We start from the raw sequence: 26685 nt of genomic DNA, 5'->3' as shown, positions 1-26685 counted from the left end.
CAGAAGGCTCTCATCTGTTGGCAATGTGCGTTAATAGCCCCTTAGAGGCTCTTTCTTGAGTCGCTATTGAAATGTTTTGGAGAGATGTGAATTTACCCTTATTTGCGGAGTGTTTGGAGATCCTTCTGTTACCTGAAACATATTGTATTTATTACACATTTTGTGTGAAGGAATTTATGCTCGTGAAAACAAGAGTCCCACAGTACTGGCTAGAGTAAGGCATAGAGTAACTTGGGGATGTGCAAATTCCTACACACTGCTTTTCCAGTACTGTGCCCCTCATTGTGACATGCAACCAGCTTCCTTTCCCAGTTTCCAGGTAGCATTAGCTGCAAAATCTTGCAGTTGTTTGGAACACAAATGAAATGTCCACTGGGAGGAGGCCAGGCAAACTCATTTTATACATCTCAAACTCAGATTTTGAATTGGGACAGCAGCAGTGAAAGATCAATGCTTTAGATCAGCGTGCACCCACACAAGGGCCAGTAAGAGTCCTTTGCAAAGAGCCACTTGCTGAGATGGGATTGACACAACAAACCCTGGGTTACAGGGCGGATCAACAAATTTTAGACTCAGAACTGTATGTGCATGCACATTGGCCAGAGCTGGTGGACAAGACAGAAAATCTGACATCTAAACCCTGTAGTGGCGCTGGTGCTGAAAACACGGTTCAACAAAATCATGTTGCTTTTTTCTTAAACAACACAGAGTTTTAGCAAGTCCTCTCAGCCTCAGCATAACTGTAAGATGAAGCTCAGCCACACCAGCTTCTGAACACCCTGCTCCGAAGCATTCCGCAGACGGATCTAGTGCAAGCATTCTCCTGTATGCTCTTTGCTTTGCCAATGAGGAAAATCAAATGGGTGATTAGGAACCAATGGAAACACAAGAATTGCACTTGCATTGGCTCCAAACTGTTTCAATAGAAACCCCTTCTTCTGTCCCTATTGGAAATATATTCTTCACTTTGAGGCCCATTCTCCAGCCATTATATACCTCTCTCATTACCAGTATTAGAATTATCCACACACATCAGCTGGAGATACAGCCCATATTTATTTTCTTTTTGCTGCAGGGATGGCAGGGGAGTGTCCATATAGGGTATTTAAAGAGAAGCCATAGTGACAGTAAGATCCTTGTGGTATTCTGAATGATAGCAGCTTACTGTTTAAAATAAGATTTCACTTCTTTTTGCTCCTGTTAGCCTGCAAAAGCAACACAGCTAACAGTGAGTCAATTTCTATTTTGCCTTATGAATCAATAGAATTGTTTACAGGTGCCAATTACAGGGCCCAGTTTTGCCTTGAAGACCTGACTGAAGACAATGGCTTAGCATGGGTGTAACAGAGGGAAGTATTTGATCTGTGCAATTTGTATGATGCATAAGCCAGAAAGAACCCTGAGCTTTTTACTTGTAAGAGGAGTAAATTCTAATCTAAAGGCATTGCGAGGCAATAAATATAAAGAATCATGATGCCAATTTCACACAGTCACCATTTGAAGTAAAGCTTCACTTTAAGGAGATGTAAATGAGCTTAGATGCAAAGAAGCATCTCCCACTATTCGCAAGGAACAATCACTAGCGTTGAACTACTGTATTTACACAAAGATGTGTTTATCCTAAAATCTAACTAATTTGCTCATTCTTCTATTAACGGAATACCACTCTTGGCATTTGGGATTCCTTAACCCCAGCAGGAGAGCACTGCAAAGCAAACCATAACTAAGTCTGATAATTCCTACAGAGCAACTCACCTCATCTCTGAGTATATCGCTAACTGAAGAAGCAGTGTTTAAGCTGATCTGTGACTGGCTGCTTATCCCACTGTCTTCTCTCAGGTACTCATTGTCCAATGAGTGCACAGAAAGCAAGAGAGTACCTCTGGGCTTCAGTGTCTTTGGCCTCTCGGGTGCCTCTAAATTGCTGTCAATAGCAGAGCTGTTCCCAAGAGAAATCATGGAAGTGGCACTTATTCTCCCGGGATAACGGAAACTCTTGCGTTGAGAGCTGGGTCTTGGACTTTGTGGTTTAGGGCTCATGGGCCGACAGGGCATGTCTTTACCTTCATATATCAATAACTGGGGGCAAGAGGGGCTTAGCTGAGTAAACGGTGATTGGGGGTCACTGGGGCTAAAGGGAGATCTCAGCCAGTATTCCTCAGAAGTATCTAAACTGTTGACCATTGTTTCCTGCTGCTCAGCATAGTCTGGATATTCTGGACATTTGACAGTCAGATCATAGGATAGTACTCTTTTTCTTCTCATATCTATAGGTGTATAGACCTCAATGGATTCCACAGAGGTGTCAGAATGGTTGGCATCTGTGAAGGTGGCATTAGACTCATATGATCTCAAAAATGCTTGTCCATTAGAGATCTCCTGCTTCTCTGTGGATGTTCTTCTTATAACATTACCAGGACCTTGCTGGTGGCCCCTGGTTGTTTTAAGACTCTCCTGTGATGGCGATAAACTTGCAAGGCTGGGCTTTTTCAGTCCATCAGCCTCCCTGCTTTTCAGAAATGCTTTCCAGGAGCTCTGGCGAAGCTTGGCTTTCTCCTTTTCAAGTTTCAGTGGTCCTTTGGGGCTTTGTTCAGGATTTTCCTTCTCTAGGGATTTGGATTCAAAGAAATTTGAGAAGGATTTATGCGCCAAGGCCAGCCTTGTCCTGAATTTTTTACCCTCTGGGTTTTTGTTTCTTTTACACTCATTCTCACTCAGGGATTTCCTCACCCCAGAATACTGTGGCACTTCACTGTCCTTATTTTCAACTGATTCTAAGACTCGTGCTTCAGAGTGTTTGACATTCAACAATGAGGGGGAAGTAGAATTTGTGTCTATGTTGTCCATCAGTATCCGACCAGAGCCAGAAGCCTTCCTCAGACTGATTCTGCTGAACAATCCAGCAGGTCTTACATAAAATAAGTCATCATCGTCAGAATATTCAGAGGTGTAGCTTTCCTTTCTTTGGAAGGTAGAACTGGATGAACTGCTTTTAAAAGACTGCAAGCTTTCTGTGTCTTCATCCTCTTTCCCAGTGTCAAGTTCTTCTGTCTTTGTCTTGCTGCCAAAGAAGCTACTGCTACCTTGGTTTTCAGCATCCACTGTCTTGGTTTTCTTGAAGGATGCCATTTTTGAGAACACTAAAAATTTGGAAGGTTTCCCAGTCTTGGTCTGTTTCTGCACAGCTTTATAGAGACTGCTGTTACTCCCCAAGAAATGGGACAAATTCTCATCCATCTCCTCACTGTTAGCACTGCTAGTGCTCACATTGTCTAGACCCAGGGCAGAGGCCTCTTGGCTCTCTGTTTTCACTATACAGTTAAAGGCATCGGTCACATTTGGATTCTGTTCATTGTCTTTGTTAAGGCTCACCAGCTCCCCCACAGCAGAGCCCAGCTTTAGTTCTCTGCTGGGAGACTCTTCACCAATGCCTATTTGTTCCTTTGACATATTACAGCTTTCAGTTTCTTTCTTTTCTAGCCTTTGTACGCAAGAGACAATGCTCCCGAAGGTGTCACCATCCGCACCATCTCCCTGACACAGGCCACTAATCCTGTCAGTTTCCAGTGCTGTTGCGCTAGTTCCACATATGTCTTGCTCTAGGCCTTGACTTATATTGAACTCATTTTCCTCAGTCACTTCGCTGTCTCTTGTTTCGAAGCGTGATTTTTTTAGCAGCTCCATTTCTGACTGCACCCCACCGTTAGTTCTGCAGGGCTCTACCTGAGAGATTCCCCCACTAGTTAGGCGAGGTGATTTCAAATGTGCTCCAGTGCGTGCACCTGCCTTTTCTTTCAAGGGAACGGTAGCATCTTCCAACTGTAAATTTACTCCACTGGATTCATTTTTTATAGTGGTTACTGGGAAGCCACTGCAGCGGAGTTTTAAAGACAAATCTGGATCGGTTCTCTCCACTTGCTGCAGCGCAATTTTGGATTCTTCTTGCCCTGTGCTCCCAGCAGCGCTCACCTCTTCACTGCCAGAGAGGGGCTGTACAGGCAGAGTGTGCTCTTCACAGCTGGAATATGCATTCAGACCTCTCTGTGACTCACTGGGTTCTTTGATGGCAATGGGATGAGACCCCAAATCCTCATTGGCTAGTTCTCCTAATGTTCCAGTTATTATTTCAGCAGGACGGTCATCATTCAGCATCTTGGACTGCAAGCCTTTCTCCTCCACAGATATTATAATCAGAGCAGGTTTTAACTCTGAAAGTTGCATCAACTTTTTCCCCTGGTGCATGTAATGTGGTTTAGTAGTTATTTCAACAGAACAGGCATCACCACCATCATTCTCATCCTTTTTTCCTGCAACAGCGAGATGTCCATTTATTGCTACAAGCTCAGAGTGATTCTGTAAGGCATTGTTTTTGCAATTCAAGTTTTGCAGCACTGAAGCATTCTGCTCTCCTGCAATGTCTTGGCCACCGGAGTTCAGTGTAGTCTCCAGGGATTTCCAACCCAAATTCAGTTCAGAAGAATCCTCTGAACCTCTTTCTCCCACACAAGCCTCAGTACCTGGTGATTCAGGGCCGATCTCCTCCAAGTTGTTCAGCTGTGTTCTACCAGCTGGGCCATAGTTTGCTAAATGGTTATCACCTTTGTTTTCTGCAACAGCAGAAACAGCTACAAGACAAGTTGCTTGGTCCTCACTGATGCCAGATTCAGAGTTAATGCTGTGAGAGAACCCATGCACTTTGAAACCCCTTTCAGATTTGCATTTAGCTTTTCTTACCTCTCCTTCAGCATTTACGCTCATTGGCTCTGAAGCCAAGGCAGAGGGAGTCTCCCTTTCTATTGAATCCCACTCAGAGATCTCTCTCAGCTGGACCTGTGCTGAAGATAAGCCATCAGCACACATGTCTGCTTCGGTGTTAAGGCCACATGTCTCTGATTCAGTGTGCAAATTAACTTCAGCACTTTGCTGGGAGCTCACTGGATGAGATAGCTTACTGTTATTTGAGTCTAGGCAGGTACTAAGAAGTGATCCTTTTATGCCAAATTTCCCCTCCACTTTTATTGCTTTTTCAGAGCTCCCACCAACCCTTTCTATGTTTTTCCAGGTGTACTCAAACCCCAACCCTTCAAGATGTATCCTGGAACATGACAACCTTAATTTATCTGTAAGCTTAATGCAGTTACCCAAGTAGCCTCTCTCACCCCCGACATTTATGTTTTCAGGTGCACTGTGCCATGTTTTACTTTCTGTCATCTCTGGCCTTGTGTGTGGAAGCTGAAATTTGGATTTTAGGCAGTGCTGGTATAAGAGTGATTCTGATTTAAGGGTGGCCCCGGGAGTTCTGTTTCTTGTCTTTATAGCTGTAGTTTCCTCATTGTTAACTGAGTTCCTCCAATTGCATTTTATGTGGGGTCTAGAATCTAGTTCACAGTGAAATTCAAATGCCTCAGAGTTTCTTTTACTGTCAGTTCTATTTGTTTCAAAATTAATATTAGGCAAACTATGGCTTGATCCTACATCTGGCTGCAAAGGAAATTGCTGAGTCTCGGGAAAAGTCAAACAGCTTTCAGAGTTTGCTTTCAGACAAGCAATGCTTAATCCTGCTGGACTTTTTTTACTCCTTGCAATAGCATCTTCAGCTGGTTCTGAGCTGACACAGGATTGCACTTTATTGTTTTCAGACTTTGCTTCACCTTGCAATCCATCCACTACCAATTTAGTCTCTGTCTTAGATATAGTGTCCTCGCCACTAGTGCCAGACCCTGTATTGGAGGGATCACTAGTTAATATTAGTTCTTCCTCTTCTTTTCTCGATTTTGTAGTGTGTATCCAAAGTTCACTTCTACTTGGTGCTACTTTTAAGTCAGAAGACAACTCCAATTGTGCCTTTTGACTCAACTCCAGTTGGCTCATGCAATGAAGTTTATGAGGGGGTATTTGTGCATTGGTATCAGGAAAAGTATGGCATGGTTCTTTTTTTCCAGAGGAAAGGCAGTCTGAACTAAAGCAAGTTTCTCCACTTATGTCACTGGCAACAGACTCTGTGTCTGACACACTTTCATAAGGCTCAGTCTTTATGTCTGACAAGGATTCACTTTGATGCGACTGTGTCTCAAAATAATCTTCATCTGTTTCCTGGCTTGACCCGCGTATCTCCAACTCTACCGTGCTTGGGGCAGAAGAACTCTGGTCATCTTCAAACTCTCCTTCAGTGATGTAGTTTTCAGTTGGCTCTGGGGTCTGCAAATAAAGAGACCAAAATTAGTCAAGAATGAATTCAGCAGCTGAGTATCAGAGAGAAAGATGAGGAATACTAGTGGCACCTTAGAGACTAACCAATTTATTTGAGCATAAGCTTTCGTGAGCTACAGCCCACTGCATCGGATGCATTCAGTGGAATGTTTCTCTCTCTGATATTTCTAGAAAAAAATAACGTGTTGGGATTTAAACACAATAAAGATACATTTAATACAAGTATACCCCTTTCCTCAGGGATTATATCTGATGTTTACACAGGGTTGGACTTGATGCCCTTACAGCTTTACTATAAACTATTTTTAATATAGCATCCAAAATGCAGCAGAAGCTCCAAAGACTTATGATCTTTTGCACCCTTCCAATCCGAGGGCACTTTTCACATTTTACATAAATTAAATTAACATAATTCCTTCCATGTAAAAACTATTAGTGAATCCACCTTTGAATCTCAGTAGAGATTTACTGCACAAATCATGGGCATAGATATTACTACCCAAATATGTAACCAGTGCTTCATGTGGGTGGGGCAGACCTGACTTTTTTTTTTTTTTAATCAAGCCAATCACTCAAGGGTGCACTTTAAGCACTGTCTTACCAAAGCTGATGCTCCGAGATTATCAGAGACCCCCTACTTTTTTCAGACCACTTTAAACACTCTTTAGAACACAGTGTAGTTAGTTATTTGGACACTGGAATGTGAACCAAGTTTGAAAGTGATGTTTGAACTCAGTTCAGGGAAGATACCAAGTAGTGAATCAAGCCCAGCTCAGCTGCTTACAGGAAGAGAGATCAAAACAACACTGTCAACCTCAGGGATAAGTCTTTGTCCTAAATGACCCTGCTTAAAGGGCCAAATCTCAGAGGTCTCGTCTTTTTCCGTTTTTTACCATCAGAATGCAAGCTGAAACTTCCCCAAACTGAAAGGAGAAGAGCCAATCCTGATAAAGCTGGATGAGGGGGAAATGTTAGCTAACACCCACTGCCATCACTGGTTATAGCTGCATCCAACGATTCTACATGGTTGAGACTGATCAAGGTACATATGGTTTCAGACTCATATATCTATGTATGTACTTCAACAAATTAAGCTCCATATAATCTGTATCCTGTTAACTCTCACACAGCACACCTGTGAGGTAGATGGCTCCCTAGGTTCTTATACCTCAGACCTTTCCAAATGGAAAAACAGAGGCAAGAAGAGGTGGGGACAAAACAGAAGATGAATAGCAGAGGTGCAATTAGAACTCAGGATTCCGGGTCAATATAGCTTTGAGGGATGTCCACAGCTGCTCCATTGGGGCACAACTCAATGGAAGCCCTAGAGAAGAACCAAATTTAAAAAAACAGAGCCAAAGGAGAAATGCCAGAGTTTCTGAGCCCTGCCACCACGACACAGAGATTAAGATGGTTTAGGGACAAAGCTGGAGGTTAACTAGGGAAGCTAGTAAAATGGGGTTATTCGGCAGAGGAAGGAGATCCTTGTCTGAACAGACTGGAACCTGATGAAAGTATGGCTAGAGGAGATGGGAGGAGGTTTGTGTCATTTGAGGTCTTTCAATAAATGTCAAGCCCTGCTATTAACAGGACAGAAATGACCAGCATTCCAACAGTACAGGCTTACATGTCACATGCTGATCAATGGTGCAGTCGGCCATCAGGAGCAGTTGGCTCACGCAGCAATGAATACAGGAGCAGCTGCTCAGCATTAGCAAAGCTGAATCTTGAATGATGCACTAAACAAATTTACAGATGGCACTGAGGTCAGCTACAAACTATTCAAGCAAGTGGGGTCTGAGTAATGAGGACACCTGATAGTCCTGAGAATAATTATGAATTAAATTACACCCAAATTATGACACAGATCAATTAGAGTCCATCTACACTACAAATACAGATGTGCCAGTGTATCCCGATTTTGGTTTTGGTGTTTATGGGCCTTACTCAATATGCACCAAGGTCGACAAGCCCTTCTATTGACTTCAGTCCACATACCAAATGAGGAAGACAGTTCCAGATACAAAGGGCATGGATTACTGTTTTCATTCATAGTTCATGGGAGAGTCCCAAAATTGCATGACCTGTGCTCTGTCCCACAGAGCTGCTGATTGGGACTGCTGAAGTCCAGATTTTAGCTGGCAGCCACTTTGTGGAGACATGTACAGGGCTGGGGCAGAGCCAGCTACTGCACACTAGTGGGAAGGGTGGCTCAGAGGCCATACCTCCTCCCGTGTCTGTCGCAGCAGCCACCCCCGCAATGCTTGAGAGCAGGCCCAGAACTGCTGCCTTCTACCCTGGACTGTCATGGGGCAGCAGCACTTTCTGTGGTGATGAGGAAAGGAAGACAGATTGGGGCAAGTATAGTGTGGTGGGCTTCATTCTCCAGCTCTGTTATGCATGCACCAGCATGAACATCCACAGAGCAATTATATGCAAATATGCAAACAAACAAGTATTTATGTAAATACCTCAACAGCAAGTATTCTATTCTACATAGGTTCTTATACCACCCCACCATTATAGAATCTGAGTGCATTCCAGTGGTGCATTAATCTGCATGATTAACATGTATCACACATGGTTTGTTCTCTCTCTCCTCTTCTCAGGGAGAGAACTGTATGTAGAGTGGAGGGGTGTGCTTTGGTAAGCCTTTGGAAATGTTTTTATTTTACTATGTATATGCTATGCGTTTATATTGGAGAAGTGTTTCTTGCACTTGGAACAGAAGGTGGTGAGGTTTCTAATGGCCCTTAGTTCCTGTAGTGAGTACAAGTTCCTCCCCCCTGCGGTGACAATCCCAAGCAACAGGTTTGAGAACTGACAACACAAGCCATGTAGTACTACTCCTCAAACAATGAGCTGATCAACAGTGAGTTAGGATGCCAGTAAATTCAATAGGACCAGCTGTTTCAGGATTCAAATGATGCTCCCAAATCAGACCCAGAGGGCTCCTTACTGAAATTCTAAGGACAGAATGTGGCCCTAAGCATTTATGTGAAATGTAAAAATAGAGAAGCAATGTAAAGGCAAGGGTATGGAAGAAATATGCAAGACTCATGGTTAGAACCACATTGTGACACTGTTTGACACTGGTCTTTTCTGAGAATAACCTGTAGCAGCAGCACAGTTAGACCCTTGGCTTGCAAAAGGTTTACAATCCTGACCAGCTGTGACGTGCATTATTTTCTCATTTCCACCAGTATCAGAAACTCAACAGACATTCCTCCTATTGTTGAAGATGCATCAACCAGGCAAGCGACGGTAAACTTGTGAAAAGAAAAAACTAGCAAGCTTTGAAGGCGGGGGATAGATTGTATCGAAATAGCTACCTAGCGTCAAAAAAAGAAATAGCAGTAAAATAGCATGTACTGAGGGGCGAGCAACAGTACATTAGCGACACTCTGAAGGGCAGGGGCATAAATTCACAGGCTGAAAAGGTGGATATGATGGAAATAAGATAGTTTCATAGGAAAGAGAAAAGAAGATGCCTCAGAGGGAGATAGTTGGCTCATTGACTTGTACGTAGTGGAGGGACTTGCTAAAGCACCACATGTATCCAGCCAATAGGAAAAGGTTCTCAAGGCGGCTCATCCTCTCAGTTTGACGAGACATATTATCAAGAGTGCAAAGACTAAAAGCAATATAAAGCTTTTGCACGTCCGCTAGAGCTGGGAAAATATTTTCAGTGTAAATTTTTTTTCACTGAAAAATGCAGATTCGAGTCGACTGAAGTGTCTCACCAAACCATGTCAAATTTGCCACGTTGTTTCAGTCAAAAAAAATTCCAAAGAAGTCAAAATGTTTCAACCTTTTCTAAATGCAACATGTTGACTTTTTGATTCAAAACGACTTTGTTTCAAATTTTACTTCTAAAAAAATTAATAAAATTGAAGTAAAAATAATCTCAAACACTAAACTAAATATCTCATTTCAGGTTAAACAGAATGTTATGTTTGACCTGGAATTAATTTTTTATAAACTTTTAGTTCACAAAAAATACTAAAAAAATTTAAACTTCCTGTTAACCCTAAACTCTTTGTTGTTATTTTTCTAGTTTTCATCTCAGCTACCAAACCAAAAAATCAGTTATTCACATAGCTCCATTCAAAACACTCACTTTACTAGGAATAAAATGTTACCTTTTAGTGACATTCTGCAAGGAAAACACAGGATACAATTGCTGATTGCATTTTAAGATGCAAGAATCGTGCTGCTTAATTGTTCCCCTTTTGAAATAAGTTATATTTATTCTTGCTAAAATCTTCATTTGAACTGGAGCATGCTAGTTCAAAGAAAGTTATTTTGGTTTAAGGACGCCTTCAGGGAGCATCCAGGAACAGGAGAATGTTTCTGCAGCTGTCATAAACATACAGCTAAGGGTAGCATAAAATCCCTCCTTTACCTGTAAAGGGTTGATCAGTTCCACTAACCTAGCTGGCACCTGACCAGAAGGACCAATGGGGAAAGAAGATACTTTCAAATCTGGGGGGGGGGAAGGGAGGTTTTTGTTTGTTCTCTCCAAGACAAAGAGAGAGACCAAGCAAGTAATCCAGCTCCTACTGAACGATACATCTAAAATTACAGAAATAGTAAGTAATAGCAAGGAAATGCGTTAGAGTATCTTTTGTTTTAGCTTGTGAATTTTCCCTATGCTAAGAGGAAGGTTTATTCCTGGATTTTGTAACTTTAAAAGTTTTGCCTAGAGGGGAATCCTCTGTGTTTTAAATCTTATTAACCTGTAAAATTACCTTCCATCCTGATTTTACAGAGGTGCATCTTTTACTTTCTTTCTTTATAATAAAGTTCTGTTTTTAAGAATCTGATCGGGGTTTTTAGTGTCCTAAAAACTCAAGGGTCTGGTCTGTGCTCACCTTGTTTACTCTCAAGCCTCCCCAGGGAAAGGGGTGAAGGGGCTTGGGGGGATATTTTGGGGAAACAGGAACTCCAAGTGGTCCTTTTCTTAAATCTTTGCTAGCTCACTTGGTGGTGGCAGCAATAACGTCCAAGGACAAGGAAAAATTTGTGCCTTGGGGAAGTTTTTAACCTAGACTGGTAGAAATAAGCATAGGGGGTCTTTCATGTGGGTCCCAACATCTGTACCCTAGAATTCAGAGTGGGGAGGGAACCCTGACAGCAGCATTTGAGGAACATTTGCCAATGGGTTTTGAGTGACAGGTCATGGCAAAAAATGGACTGATTGAAAGTTTTCACTTGTCTAATATCTCCGTGTCTTCCTCTAGCTCTACAATGCCTTGTCACTACTCCATACAGATAAAACTGATGGACCTTACATGTGTGAAGAAAACAGATTGAAATTAACAGAGTTAATGTTTTTGTTGGGGATGGTGTTGTGGATGCAACCCTGTAAAATGCATAACCATGCATAAGCATGACCTACCTTGAGCCTTGCAGTGAAGGCTTCTAACACCTGAGGTTTGGAATAACTGTAGGAAGAGAAGGGACTACTCTTGGTACAACTATGCAGACCACCACTTTGAATGGGACAGAACACTGCCAGTATGTTACATCCGCTCTCATCAATGACAATCAGATATTTTTGCCATTGATTGCAGTGGAATGGGCTGAATTTCTATGGATCACATTCTCCACTTGCACCATTTCTGTATACTTGATAGGAAAAATGTGTTCATGATGTGAGCATTGTAAGTCCTTAACTATCCGTTTCCTAGCTTTCCTCTGTTTTGAAATCAATGGGATCCAGTGACACTTGTCACTTAGCCTAACAGATTTGTTTTTGCAATTCAGACTCACATCCATCCCGGGAGGTAAATATTACTGTATCCATTTTATTCTGAGTCCCAGAGCAAGTCTGACACAGACCCCTACCCTAAGCACTAGACTGCACTCCCACCTACACGTTGTCTTACTACTGCAGTGACAGGTACAGGTCAGTTCTTCGTGCCAAGTCAGAACAATGTGAAAACGTTTTCATTATAACGTGGCAACTGACCCTTCTGATGGCCATTGTTCCCAATGGATATGATGGTAACCACCGCTCCTGAATTAGCCCATTACAGTGCACAAATCCTTATTATTCCTTGCGTGAATGGAAGACGGTGTGTGGCACTGTTGCATACTTACCACCTGCACTGAACGAGGTAATAAACCCGGCACTGCTTCACGTGCAGACACCACTCTCTAATAATAAGGTTGTTTTTATAGTTCATCATGAGATAAGACTGAAATGCAATACTTAATAGCACCACAGCCAGCTATCATGGGGTTGCCAACCCTCCAGGATTGGCCTGGAGCCTCCAGGAATTAAAGATTAATCTTTAATTAAAGACTATGTCATGTGATGAAATCTCCAAGAACACAGTCAACCAAAATTGGTAACCCTAAACTATCCTCTTTGCTCATTGAGCCTCTACACTTGTCATTGGATTAAGCAAATAAAGATCGGCATATGGGTATTGTTTACCAATGGCCCAATCCTGTGTGGTGCTATGCATTCTTACCACCACTGTTATCAGTGTGAGAGAAAACTCAGCACCAAAACCAGAACAACACAGAGAAAGCCCCCAACTAGCGGTGCAAGTAAGCCAGTATGGTCAGGTATGCCATACCATTAAGCCATTTATGCCAGTATGCCGTACCGGAAAGGCACATTTTCAGAACCCCAGGGCTTTCCCAGGAACCACAGTGGCAAAAGGAGCCCTGGGCCGGCAGCTCCTCCGGCACAGCTGTACCATCCCCAGCCCCGCCCCCAGCCCTTCCATGCAGCTGCATCTCTTGTCTGGGGTCTGTACAGCCCCACCGGAGGACAGGGCTGGAGGCAGGACAGCCGTGCTGGAGGAGCTGCCGGTGCGGGGCGCTGGCTCCCGGGAGCGGCAGCCCCACATTCTGCTCCTTTCACCGCGGCGGTTCCCAGGAGAGCCCGGCAGTTCAGCAGATACTGACTTCTATCTGTGGATAACCACATCCACAGGTAAATCGGTATCCGCGCAGGGCTCTAGTCACAGAACAGTTTTTGTGAGGGGGGTTGGGATTGGTACAGTACCGGAAAGAGTTAAAATCTACTTGCACCACTGCCCTCAACTGTCTGCTTATGGGTTATCTAGTACAGTGGTTCCCAAACTTGCTCCGCCGCTTGTGCGGGGAAAGCCCCTGCCAGGCGGGGCCGGTTTGTTTAGCTGCCGCGTCCGCAGGTTCTGCCGATCGCGGCTCCCAGTGGCCCCGGTTCGCTGCTCCAGGCCAATGGGAGCTTTCTCTCTCCCTCCCTCTTTGAGAAGGACAGTGCTATTATTATTATTATTAGACAGAAAAAAAGAATAGAATGAAAAGTAGATGTGTCTGAAGACTGTCTGGCAACCTGAAGTTCCTGACATGACAGACAGCATTAGTTGAGAACTGTGGTATGGAACTACAGTTTGATCTAATTTGCATTTTATAAATGGGATTTTTACAAAGATTGTAAGCATTTACAATCCTTCTTTGTTTCCCCAAAGATAATGAGCCAGGACAGATTTCTCAAAAGGTGCCTAAATTAGGCTTTTAAACCCATATTTAGACACCTAAAAAAGTAGCCCCTATGCACCCACAGGTAGCATCGAAGTCAAAATGAGTTGTGGATGCTCAACAGCATTTAAGAATCAGACTATTTATTTAGGTGCCTAAATATCATAGAATCATACAATATCAGGGTTGGAAGGGACCTCAGGAGGTCATCTAGTCCAACCCTCTGCTCAAAGCAGGACCAATCCCCAACTAAATATGGATTATGGGGCCTAAATTCATCTAGATAATCCAATGTGAAAGCACTGGCCCCAGCACCCTTTAGTTAGTGCTTGTGAACGCTGCTGGATTGAGGGCACTCTGTGAAGAATGAAGTCTTGTATATCCACGGAACAGGCACAGCATGGGCCACGGCAGCTTCCCCACATCACACCTTTAACACCTGTCAGCTCTGGCCCAGACTTACCAGGCCCTGAATGTCAGGGGGAAGTTCAATCTCCAGGCTCTATTTAAGTCTTGGTCTCTCAGCTGGGACTGTCAAAGGGTGCCAAAAGTAATGGTGCTTTGTGGTGACTTGGACACCTGTTGAGTAGCAAATGGACTACAGGGCCCAAGACCACCAACTCCTTCAAACAAGTTTCTGAAAAGCCGCCATAGTAATGACTTTGGGGATCAGATTAGCCTCTTAGATTCCAGGCAAGCACCTGCCTCTTTTTACGCACAATAAAGAAAGTTCCCTTCACAAGCAATTCAGTCACCGAGTTCAAATGTGGTTCCTGGGAACCATGGAGCACGGCTGCCCTCTCTGCACACATCACACTGCCTCAGTCACCACAGGAAGATAACTGAAGGTGAAAGAGTCCTTTAAACAGACTTGTGCAAGGGCCACAGAGATACAACTGTGGTCTCAATTCACCATCCCTCCCCACATTGAAACGAAATGTGGCTCTTTTACAGTCATCCTTCAGAACAAATTGGGCAACAGTCTCACACACAATTATTCATGGTCTGAGAGGTCAGACACCGGGGTTTCTGGGTGAGGAATGAATTCCAGAGAAAAGCTTCATCCACTGGAGAGGATAAAATGGGATTCTTTGGGAAGGGCTTCCCATAGGCATGCTGAGCTGGGTTGAAGAGAAGCATAGCTGTAAGGTATCCTATGTTTATTCGGAGTCCTGCTAATGGCAGAGATCTCTACAGCTCTGGGTGTCAGTAGACTTGGACCCTGGCAAAGTTAAAAGCAAGTCAACCCCCACCAACAAACCCAAATTAATTAAGTGTGCCAAATGCACGCCAATGGAATTCTAAGTGCTTTGTAAGCACAGGGAGGGGAGCAAAAAAGTGGCTTCAAGACATTTCTGAGCCCCTTATGCTGGGGCCTTCCTGGCATTGGTCCAGCACTCTTTCAGGATGCTCTGATTTACACAAGCGGAGCCACTCTGGCTACTAGGCAGTGCCAGGGAATAACGGATACCTGGCCACATCTTTTGCCCCTCCCAACATGTCTCTGCTGCAGATGCTGGAGATGGTAGATGTACAGCGAATATTCAAGAATGCTCACTTTGAAATCTTCAAAGCATTGTGCACTTAATTAAGTGGTGAAATATTCCTTCCAGTTGCACTAAATTTGATTCCAAGCAGCTGCCTGAACTTAATGGGACTAATAAGAGCTCAGTGATCCACAGAATCAGAGCAGGAAAGTAACATTCCCCTTGACAGATTCCTGCTGAAGTCAGTGGGAGATGTATATAGGCATCCAAGAGCTAAATTTGACCGTAAGATCTTCAACAGTTTTGTGACTATACTGTTTAGTTTAATTTATATGTTTATGTAGAGTTGTGTACTTATTTGCATTGTAATGCATGCTGAAGCTATAGTCTCTGAAAATTTAGCCATTCATGTATCAAATCACTAAACTATTACATTACTTAGGTCTCTAGTGGTTGGTTCATAGAGGATAACAGTCTACTACCACTGCCAGCTAGCAACCTTTTGAGCTAGAAGTAACTCACAAAGCCTGGCCTCTTGATGCTGCAGGTCCTGGGTTCTTTGACAACCAGTGGGGAGGAGGGGAAGGGGTGATGTTACAAAGTTAGGGTCATTGGGTAAGTGATCCTTTGATACAATCTAAACTGCACCTGGTGCCCTCACTGGAAAGTCTCCAGAATTAACTACCAAATGGAGTGGACTGTCGCAGAATAATTACAATCTGCAAGCAGTGCCTTTAGCTATTAACAAGTGCCATCCTATAAGGTGTATGTTTATTGAATGAGGGTGGGGAGCACAAAGAATTTGAATCAGATGTAAAGCAGTGGGAAATCTCAAAATACTATCATCCCAACTTCAGTAAAAATGGATTTCCCTCTCCCACAAGCTGTAGTCACAGCATCCCGTTTATGCACAGCAGATGGTTAGGAGCTGGCTAAATTACACTTGGTTATGCTGATGAGTTAGAATCCAACACAATGCAGGTTAGTTTATAGTGGGCTGCTGGGCAAGCCCCAAAAGTTGACACTCCCCTGTGGGGTGCAGGATTGCTGTGACCCAAGCAATATCTTGATGCAGAAGAGCCATTTGATACATGGCGGACTGCTGCCATGTGCTGGCATCAGTGAAAGACCACAGGTGAGAGCCTTGTTGTACTATAGCAGACACCATGCAGCTTCCCTCAGACTCCACTCAGCAAACTAACTCCACACCTAGAAGCTGCTCCTCTCCCGTGAGGCCAGAGACATTACTGCCCTCATTGACCCTAATTGTGCCGCTGCCAGGTGTACTCTCTCAGACAGGCTCTAGGAGTCTCTGCTACTAATACCCATGGGTGCCAGGTAGAGGCTGGGATGAGGTGACAGTCTGAGCTCAGTTTACCTAGTGGACTAAAACTTTTCTAGTAAATACTGACTGCACTCCAGCCACATCCCGTCCTGCCGGACATAAAGATACTTCCTACCATCCCACTGACTACATCAGCGTTAACAGAATAATGATCATCTGGCAGAGCAGGTGGAGGATCCACAAAGGAGTGTACACACATGTGTGTTAAGCACAAGGTACCATGAGCTAAGCTATCAACACAACTATGTGAGAATTAAAATAATCAAATTCACATCCTGTGGTGCTACGGAGAAACTGTAAAATAGGGCTGTGCAAAACTGTTTCCTTAAATATTTCATATATTTTTGCAATTGTGTTTTGGACAATTCTAGGACTGCCTAGTTTTGTTTTGCATTAAGCTTCACTAGCTGGTTTTTTGCACTGAAATGTGTAAATATTCCTTTTTAATATTTTTCAGTGCCAAAGTTGATCTTCAACTACAGGAACTTTCAAATGCAAATATTATAAAAAAATATTTGCTATGTTTATTCAAACAGCTCCAGCCAAGAACAACTGCTCATTTTCACTCAAAAATGACTTTATATTTTAGCAAAAGCAGAGGTTTTGGGAAAAATTAGGCTATTTGGCAAAGTTACAATGATATGCAAAACTCTAAAGCTGTGCAAAATATTTGCAATGAGACTCAGAAGTGCTGTTTTTAAAATATTGATATTGTTAAGTAAGGCCCCAGTGCTGGAATCGGATCTGGAGAGCCAAACTCTTGGGCCAGTGAGGAGCCCGAGGTACTTCAATGGTATTTGGCACAAGATGCAGGGCTCCGAGCTGGATGACCTGTTTGCAAGATCAAGGCTTAAGTAATGGGAGGAAAAAGATCAGAAGAAATTCAGCAGATCAATTCACAGTAAAGAATTCCAAGTTATACCAATAATCAGCACCTGAACTGTTCTGAGTTGTTGGTTTTTTTATCAGCCAGTCTTATTAGTCAAAAAGATAGTAAAATAAAAATTGGTACACATACATTTGGGGAATTTGAACGTTTAACACAACTTGTCTTCAATTTGAATTGTTTTGATGCGTTCGTTGCCCTGCAATAGCTGCCTCTGCTGGGTAATTTAAAACAAGAAAATGTTTTGACATCTTAATTCCAGCTTTAATACACAGCAAGGTTTCCATTCTTAGCGTCTATCTTTATTTTTTTTTAAAACTAACAATATTTTTGCATACAATATGATACTGAGTAAATTCTCTTTTTTCTTCAAGAAATACTCCAAAAATAGCCAAGACATGATTAAAGGAGTCATGCTGGAAGTAACAGTTCAGCCTAAAGATAGAGGCTAACATTTTCATAAGTGTTTACATGATCTAGGAGACCTAAGTCCCATTTGCAAGAGTGACATAAGGCCTAGTCTAGGCTAGAAAAGGTGTGCACTACAGCTATCCTGGTATACTATACTGGCAAACCCCCAGTGTAGACGCAGCATAGATCAGCAAAAGTACTTGTGTGCCTAGCATGCTTTTGCCATATAGCTTACACCAGATTCAGAAAGAAATAAGCTCTACCAATAAAGGGACTTTGCCAGTACAATTGTATCTACACTAGAGTTTTTTCTGGTATAAAAATGTTGTAAAAATACCACCACCACCCCTACAAGATATCACTTATCCCATCAAAAGTTCTATGTGTGCGCACCTGGCCTTCATCATTTTAGCCTTTTTGAAATTGTTACCCTAGTGTAAGTGGGGGAATAGTCCCAATATTGCGGGGAACTTTCCTGGCTTCTGCACTACCCCGGTGAAGTGGGCTAGCGAAAGGATCTGCGTCCTCGCTCCCACTTCCTTTACCCAGTGGCTTCCCTGCCCTTGAGGACTCCCCTTCCACTCTCCTGTCTGGCAGAGTCCTCGTAACCCCAACAAGGCTGGGCCCAGGATTCATGGGGGGCTTGACCCCCAACCCTGTTGTGGTCACCTAGGACAGGGGCTAGGGTGTCCCCACTCCGGGGTACTCTCTCTGCACTGAGCACTTCTCTGACCCACTGACCATTACATACAATTTAAAGCAAATGAAGTTATTTAATCAACAATTAATTTTAAAAAGAATAAGAAATAATGGGAAAGGTTAAAGGAAACACATCACCCCGCTCTGTGGCAGGGAACATCACAAATGGTGTCTCTGGAATGTCAGGGCAGTTCACAGTCTGTTCCTTGTAAGTCCCAGGCCTTCTTCTCAGGCCCTGGCTGTGCTACAGGGATGCTGTGGGTTGGACACTGGCTCTAGTGGTGGCCACACGCTCTCAGACTCTAAGTGGTAGGATCCTTCTTCCCAGTGTCATCCCCGCCCTGTGGGAGTTACGATCCAAGCCTGGCCTGCAGAGCCTCTTGGCTGAGGCATCTCCCTGTGCTGCCCAGGGGTCCCCCTTGGTCTTCCCAGCTGCTCACCACACCCAGCTCTAGACTGCTCCAGCCCCAGCTCCACCACTCTGTCTCTGCTGCTCTGCCTCCAGCTCCCTGGTCTGCTTCTTTGGCCCCTCTGACTCTGGTTGCTGCAGCTCTGCTCCCAGGACAGGTCTGCTCTGCAGGCTGCTTCTGTGACTCTGCTCCCAGCACAGGGTCTGCTCTCTCTGGGCTGTTTTTCTGATCCCTCTGGATCTGGCACAGCTCTACTCCCCAACTCAGCTTGGGCCCCTGCTTTCTCCTTAGCTCGGCCCCACCTCTGTCTGACCCAGGCAAATCCAGCTCACACAGAGGATGGGACCTCCCTGGCCTCCTGACTCCCTGATTAGCCTGCTGGCCCTGTCATTCAGGCTGACCTGGAGCATTGGCCTCTCCCCATTGTTCCTGGGGACTGTCAGTCTCAGGGTCCTGATTTCCCATAGACCCTTCCCCTTTTAGTACTGGGAGCTAGCAACTAAAACACCCCCACTGAATGTTAGTAAGGGGGCAACAGTCCCCTTATACTAGGCCTATTGCTGTGTGCTGAATTGGAGCCTTAATGAATAAAACACTCTTGTATTTTTTCAAAGCACTTAACGACATGCCTAAATACTTTGTGTAACTGAGGCCTTAACTGGCCAGGGTAAAATAAATGTGGGTCTATAGATTCTGGTGAACCAAAGCAAGCGAGGCATTTAAATGGCTGATGGCTTATCCATTTTCTTAAACCTTGTTGAACCTTTTTTTGAAAATAAATCTTGATATGACTAGTAGTTTTTTAACCGCCTTCCTTATGTGAAATGTTTGGTGTGTTTTCTTCAATATCCTGGTGGGATAATTTTCTGAAATGCTAAAGACAGAAAATCAGACCAATAACATGAATGTGACAGTTCTCAATATACCAACAATCTGCTCCAACATGTCAGATCCATGAAAAAGGCTCAGCAGCTAGCTATGTTAATTGCCAAAAGTTCAAGAAAATTGCATTAAAGAATGGTTCATTAGTAAGGCATCCCAATAAATTTAAATGAACTGTGCAGCCCCCAACACTAATATACCTGGTAGTCTTATGCCAGCTATTTTGTTCATTTATGCTCTTTAGTCTTCTCTTGCCCTCTTCCTCCTCTCCTCTCCCCGAATCACATTTGCTTTTTAATCCATTATAGGGCACCAGTGATAAGGCTACTAAGCACCATGCAAGATTTTGCCTTACAAATACATTTTCCATAGCTTTACTATTTTATTTAAATTACCATAACACCTAGAACCCCAAGAGAGCAAGGCCGCATTATGTGAGGCACTGTGCACCCAGGGAGACAATCCTTGCCGTAAGGAGTTACCATCTACATAGGTAAGAAAGGGTAAGAGAGAGAAAGTACTATGCACATTTTACTGACTGGGAACAGAGTTTCATTGACTTGCCTGAGAACACAAAGGAAATCCATGGTGGAACCAAAAACTGAATCCCTGTCTTCAGTTAGTGCCAGTTCATGAGACCATCCTTCCTCCTTCTGATATGGAAATATCCTACATAATTTAACAGGTCCAAAGCCAACAGAGTGTTACAAGAATTCTTCTAGACCTTGAGAATGAAATCCAGAATATCCTTCATAGAATGCCTAAGGGAACTGTGCAGAGTTTAACAGAACTATGTCTCTGCCATCAGACTCCAGAGAATTTCCCATACATTGTTTTGTTTTAAAGAGTTAGCTTTCCACATAACTCCTTCAGTACAACTAGTGGTTTGAACTAGGGAGAAGACTCCTACCTGGATTGCTTTGGGTTTTCAGATTAGTTGGAGCAGAGTCAAAGAGCCTAGTATTTTCAAAGCACTGCCCATGTGTATATGTACTGTGGGAACTGAGGGTGGGTGCAGGGAGTCCCTTTTCTCTTGAGTATCCCTGTGCAGAATGCTAAGTTTCCCTGCATGACTGGCAGTCTGATCAGGAGAGACCCAGGCTTGGAGCACCAATGGAGTGACAAATTGCGTGTGGAAGCTCGCACAGGCCTGCTTGTATTATACATGAGTCCAGCCATTGACCCCATATATGCAATATCGCTTTAATTCAGGCAGAAAGTGACAACTCATTCACATTCTTTCTTAAAACACTTTGAAAGGAGGGACATGTGGGCAAGGAGAAAGAAGCACTGTGAGACTGTAGAATGCTGCATTTCATAACCTCCCTGATTCTTTAACAGGAACCTTCACCTCCTATTGCCCATCAAGGAAGTCTGCTGCATACACTTATTAACACATTCCACTCCTGCTTACATTTGTTTTCTCTTCAAATGATTTATCCTGATCACACTGCCTATTTCCATCATGCTGGATGCTGTACTGTTTTGACAGATCTGCAGATATAAAATATTCAATACCAACGATCCTCTGAAAATTTAAAATACGCTTCTTGGAGCACAAGACATAGCAACTAAATGCCACAACAAAGTTCACAGCCCCATTGTTTACTGTACATCCATGCTAAGAGTCTCTGTCCTAAGGAGTTACAGGCTAATTAGAAAAGTTAAAGGGAGGGTGTCAGGAAGTACTATCTTCATCTTCCAGATAGGGATCTGAGGCAGAGATTAAATGAAGCAAATGGAGTATTTTATCGTGTACCTGGAGGGATGGGTTTAGTCAGCTTACTAGGACCAAATGTCTCAAGTGCAGTTCTACCATGGAATGTGACTAAAAGGAGCATTACAGCATTTCACGGTTGTCCTGATGACTTCCAACTCCAGTTTGCACTGTTTGTAAGTAAATTTAAATCATTTCCTGCCTGACACTGTCAGCCTGGGAGCTGATAATTAAACCAGTTTCTCTTTTTTATAGCAAAGTCCTTCATCTTTAGGGTTCCCCTTTGTAACCCTTTTGTCCTTAGTCTATGTCCTCACAGAATATTGTGCAACCCCATTGACTGTTAATAGGTGCGTCTTGCACAGGTGTCAGTAAGGTTACTGTATGTATATGATTCCTATCTAGTTGCTGCACCGGGGTACCATGGCAATACTTTGAGGTACAGGCAGTCACAGAGCTATTGCACAGTTGTCATAGGATCCCTTGCCTCCTTTGCTATGCATCTTCTGTTTAATGTGACCTTCCTGTACTGTCTGACATCCAGCGGCACACAGCACTAAGATAGTAGACCTGGGAATCTAAGGCTGCAGGAGGAAGTTCCATTATACTGTATTTGAGAAGTAGTATGTGGTCATGCCATTACTCTACTGTAATGTATTGGCACAAGGGGACAGCTCCTTCATGCTATTGGGTGGTGTAGAGAAGCTGTAGTCTGGCTGCAAATGCCCAACAGAGAATTCCCTTGGTGTAGGGGAACTCCCTGTTGGTGCATTTGCACCGCAGTATGACACTTCTGCCCCCACCCCTGTGTAAGGGGTGCACTGGGAATAGTGGGCATGGCGGAGTTCTGCCACAGTAATTCTTCACAGGCAAGGCGGTATTATGGACCCTAAGCTAATGGCAGAAATTGGACTTGCACTGGCCCGGAATATCAGGAAGCTGGACCGTGCTCCAACGCCTGCTCCCTCCCCATCCCACATCGAGCAAGAATCTAGCCCTTAAGATTACAAGTGCAACCTCAGCTTTGGCATCTGCAGACTTCAGTGCTGACCTGTGCAGCCTTCATTTGTAGTCCTAAAGGACAGACTAAAGAGAAGCTGCTGTCTGAACAAGGTGCCATTTGTGAGAATATATCGCCTCCTGGGACCAGAAACTACTTCGGTCACAGGAAAGGATCTGGCTTTAAGTGCAACCCTCCCCTCCCCGACCTCTCTGGAATGAGAGGCAAGTGAAGTTCCAATGATCTGCCCCACCCACAGCCTTTTCAGCTTGACTGGCTGTGCGGCAAGGAAGTCCCTTGCTAAAGTGGGTGTGCTTAAATCAGCCCTCGCACATTCCAGACTTCAAAATTACCTTTTACATGCGAGAACTCTGCAATGAGTCAGGTAAGTAACCACCCAGGTATTATATACAGAAGATCTGTCAAGAAATACACATTCAAATGGGACCAAAATCCAGCATATAGGGAGTGATATACTTTTAACAGCAGCATGCCCCATACCATGGATGCCCAGTCAGACAGACAGCTCAGAGAGCCAATGCTAAACCAAAACATGCTAAAAGGTTCAGTAGTTTATCATCTTGTCAACCAAAGTAATGCTATTTAAGTCAAAGTCCAGCTCTCAGCAACTGCATTAAGGAATCAGGAACAAAATAACCATAATGTACCAACAGGCAATTTTGTTTGTCAAAGCACTGAGTTACATGCATGACCAGGGCAACAAATGACTTGCAGAAACTGCATCTCATTTGCTACCCTTTTCAAGGTCTTTTTGAGGCAAATGGCACACATGGCTATCAAATATCCAAAAAGACATACACTTTAGCTAAGGAGACAGCTGTCAGCTTCATTTTAACCAGAAAGAGAGAGAGCAGCATTAAACAAAACATGCAAATCCTGCATCTTCAGTTCTTTGAGGAAACTGCCAACGTTGCCTCAGATTAGGGTGGCATTCAATACAGTTCATTTCTCTTCAACCAGCCTTTTCACCAGCCTCAAAGCACAATTTGGAAAGCGCACTGAATATTTATACCCTCCTTCTAATTTCAGTAGACTTTTTGCTGCATGTCACGGAATAATTACATTTGGTTGCGTTATAGGCAAGATACTCAATTGTTTGGGTCAGCCTAAGGGTTCTCCTCATGGTAGTTCCCATATAATTGCCTTGGGGGAATTCTCCAGAGGGGGCTTCTGTGAGAGACAGCAGTGTACCTCTTCTATTAATGGGAAAGAGGTCAGATCAAGTAGTAGTAGGAGAAACTAATTAGCCTGCTAAACTCAGGGTTGTGAGTTCAGTCCTTGAGGGGGCCATTTAGGGATCTATCTGGGGCAAAAATTGGGGATTGGTCCTGCTTTGAGCAGGGGGCTGGACTAGATGATTCATGAGGTCCCTTCCAACCCTGATATTCTATGATTCTAATCAAACTCTTCCACATTGCTGTGTTCTAGGCCTTCAGAGAGAGATAAGCCGTGTATTATTTCTGCACAGCCTATTTGAGGGCACCTAGTCTTTAAGGAGAACTATTTCAGCTATTGAGTTTATAGGCCTCTAATTTCGCCAACATTCTTCATTCAGACTTCCTTGTTCTCAGATCTTTCTGCATCCTGTTTTGTTCACACCACTAGTCCAGTTCTCCCCCAGCCTGTTGGTGTCTGTTAGAGTTGAGGAGGAAGGTGCCAACTTCATCTATGCCTCTTACTGAGCAAGAAGCAGACAGGAGAGGAATTTGGCTCTTCCTTCTGTCATTGCTTAGAAAGAGGAAGTTTCATCAAGCATTTGAGCTAAAAAGGAGCAAATGGAGTGCTCGGCTGTAAGGCAGATTACTCTGGATAGGGATATGCCCCAGAGGAGCTTCTAAGGTTGAATCTTGTGCCCTAGACATCTCCAGTATAATATGGACTCAAAAATATGACACCTGTTAGTCCCTCCCTCTCGTTCTTGTCCATCCTCCGCTCCCTGCCATGCTAATACTGTACTTACAGTTCTCTATAATTCCCCTTCTTCCCCACACTTCCACCCAATCTAGCTCATACCATCTCATTTTGTTAGCAAGGCGCTGTGCTCCATCATTCCACAGCTGTGAAGTTACCCCTGCAGAAAGGAAACTCTTAACCCGCAAAGAAAGCCTTCCCAGTGTAAACTGAAGAGCTTCCTTGAGACTTCAGACAGACCCATCAAATAGCAGAGAGGTGTGTAATAACTCAAACTTAATACAATTAACTATTGCATTGCTGATTGTTTTAGCAGAAGCCTCCAGTTAACTCAGTGATGCATCATTGCCAGACGCAGCAGCAGATATTGCTGCAGGTGCTGTGAGGCAGCTATTTGCTTTTAAGTGTTGCTGGACTAGATCTATCAGCTCACGCACTCCCAAAGCCTTCAAGTGACGTCTGAACCTGTCCACAAAGGAGGGAGAGAAAACGCATCCTATTCCCAGTGCCAAAAGTCTGTATCGCTGCCTCAGAATTACAAACCCTACCCGCATCCCACTCCAAATGAAGATGATTTTAACAGCCACTAGCCCTTCTCTAACCGGAACTATTGTTACCTTCTTATAATTGGTTAGATTGTTCCACTAGCAGCATACCTCAGTTTGCAGGATCTGTTCCCACTCTTTTCATTTACCAAACAATGACCTACCTGGAAGTTCTTTACTCCCAGGCGTGCGGTCTTTGCTGGGGCATGACATCCCTCCTTCTGGCCCAAACATCTCATCGCTGTTGATGCTGTGGCTGGCCCCATGCTGTGTGAATACAGGATGGATCGAGTTTGCTTACTCTGGCAGCTTTGTTTTGCAAATGGTAGAGTTTTTTCCCCTCCGCGGGGGTGCAATAATTTAGAGTAGCTGAAATCTCTGATACCCCAGTTCTTGTTACCACTGCTCCAGCTTTCCCACTTCTTTACTGCGACTGAAATCACCCTGGTGTGCACCTCCTTGAACGCCTCCTCCATCTGTGACCCCAGCTCCACTGCCCTGGCCAGAGTCAGTGAGTTAGGTTCCAACAAGAGCTGCTCCCGAATTCGCCAGTCTGCTGCTTTCTCAATTAGCTGACCCAGGATCAGCTGATCCTGCAGAGGTCCAAAATCACAGGCCGCCGCCAGCCGCCGCAGCACTGAGGCAAAAACCACAAAGGTTTCCCCAGGCAGTTGTGCTCGCTGTCGGAACTGGAACCTCTGTACCATCACATTTCGCCTGCCTTGGAAGTGCTCCGAAAGCTTCCTCACCGCCTCCTCAAAGGAGGCCGCCGATCCCAGCATTGCAAAAACCCTCTGACCTTCTGTGCCCAAAGAGTGACCGAGAAGAGCTCTTTTTTGGGCATCCTCTGCTTTTTCCAATCCAGCTGCCCTCAGCCATGTCTCAAAAGCCCTCAGCCAATTAGACCAGGGTACTGGGGGCTCTCCTGGGCCTGGCAAAAATGCCAGTGGTAGGAGATGGTTTGAGTCCTCCGTCTTCATTGTCAAAATGTTGTGTAGCGTATAGTAACTCCCACCATCTCTGTGCAAGAGTTGGTCTAGTCAGCATAGTGACATATTACAGTCACTCCCTATCATCTGATCCACACCTTGTAATCTGAAAACCCCACCCTTTAACGCCTCATTGCCCTGAACACTACTGAACCGGAAATAGCATTGTTCCTCCCTTTCTGACAACAGGGAAGGAGGGAAAAGGAGTAAGGGAAGAGAAGGCAAATGAATGGATTTGATGCGGGAAAAGAGCTGTAAGAAATGCCAACACTCCTCCAAAGCAGTTTTGTTGTATGGCCCCAAAATCCTAAACCTAAACTTGCTAAACTTTTAAATGGCATCACACGAGAAATCCAAGTTTACTGGTTCTACACTAATTTCTCATGATCACCCACAGCACAGCAAAACAATCCCCAAATGTCACTGAGGCATGCTTCTTACCAAGAGACGGGGGCTAGAAGAGCAGGGCTGCAGTGACTGGGGATTCAAAGCGACAGCTGTCCTACTTTCAATGTCACAGATCCTAGCTTTCAGACCTTTGCTTCTGGAAGCCCTAATTCACCTTTCCCCCCATGTAAGATGTCACCTTGTGCCACAGCCTTTGCATTTAGAAATATTACTATCATTTCATTTGTCCTCACTCTTTTTTAAGTCCAAGGAAAGAATCTTCCATTTCTATAACACTCTGAT

The sequence above is a fragment of the Eretmochelys imbricata genome, chromosome 9 (assembly GCF_965152235.1).
Source record: "Eretmochelys imbricata isolate rEreImb1 chromosome 9, rEreImb1.hap1, whole genome shotgun sequence".
Classification (NCBI taxonomy): Eukaryota; Metazoa; Chordata; order Testudines; family Cheloniidae; genus Eretmochelys; species Eretmochelys imbricata.
The sequence above is the reverse complement of the archived record's forward strand: the minus strand, read 5'-3'. Positions refer to the sequence as shown.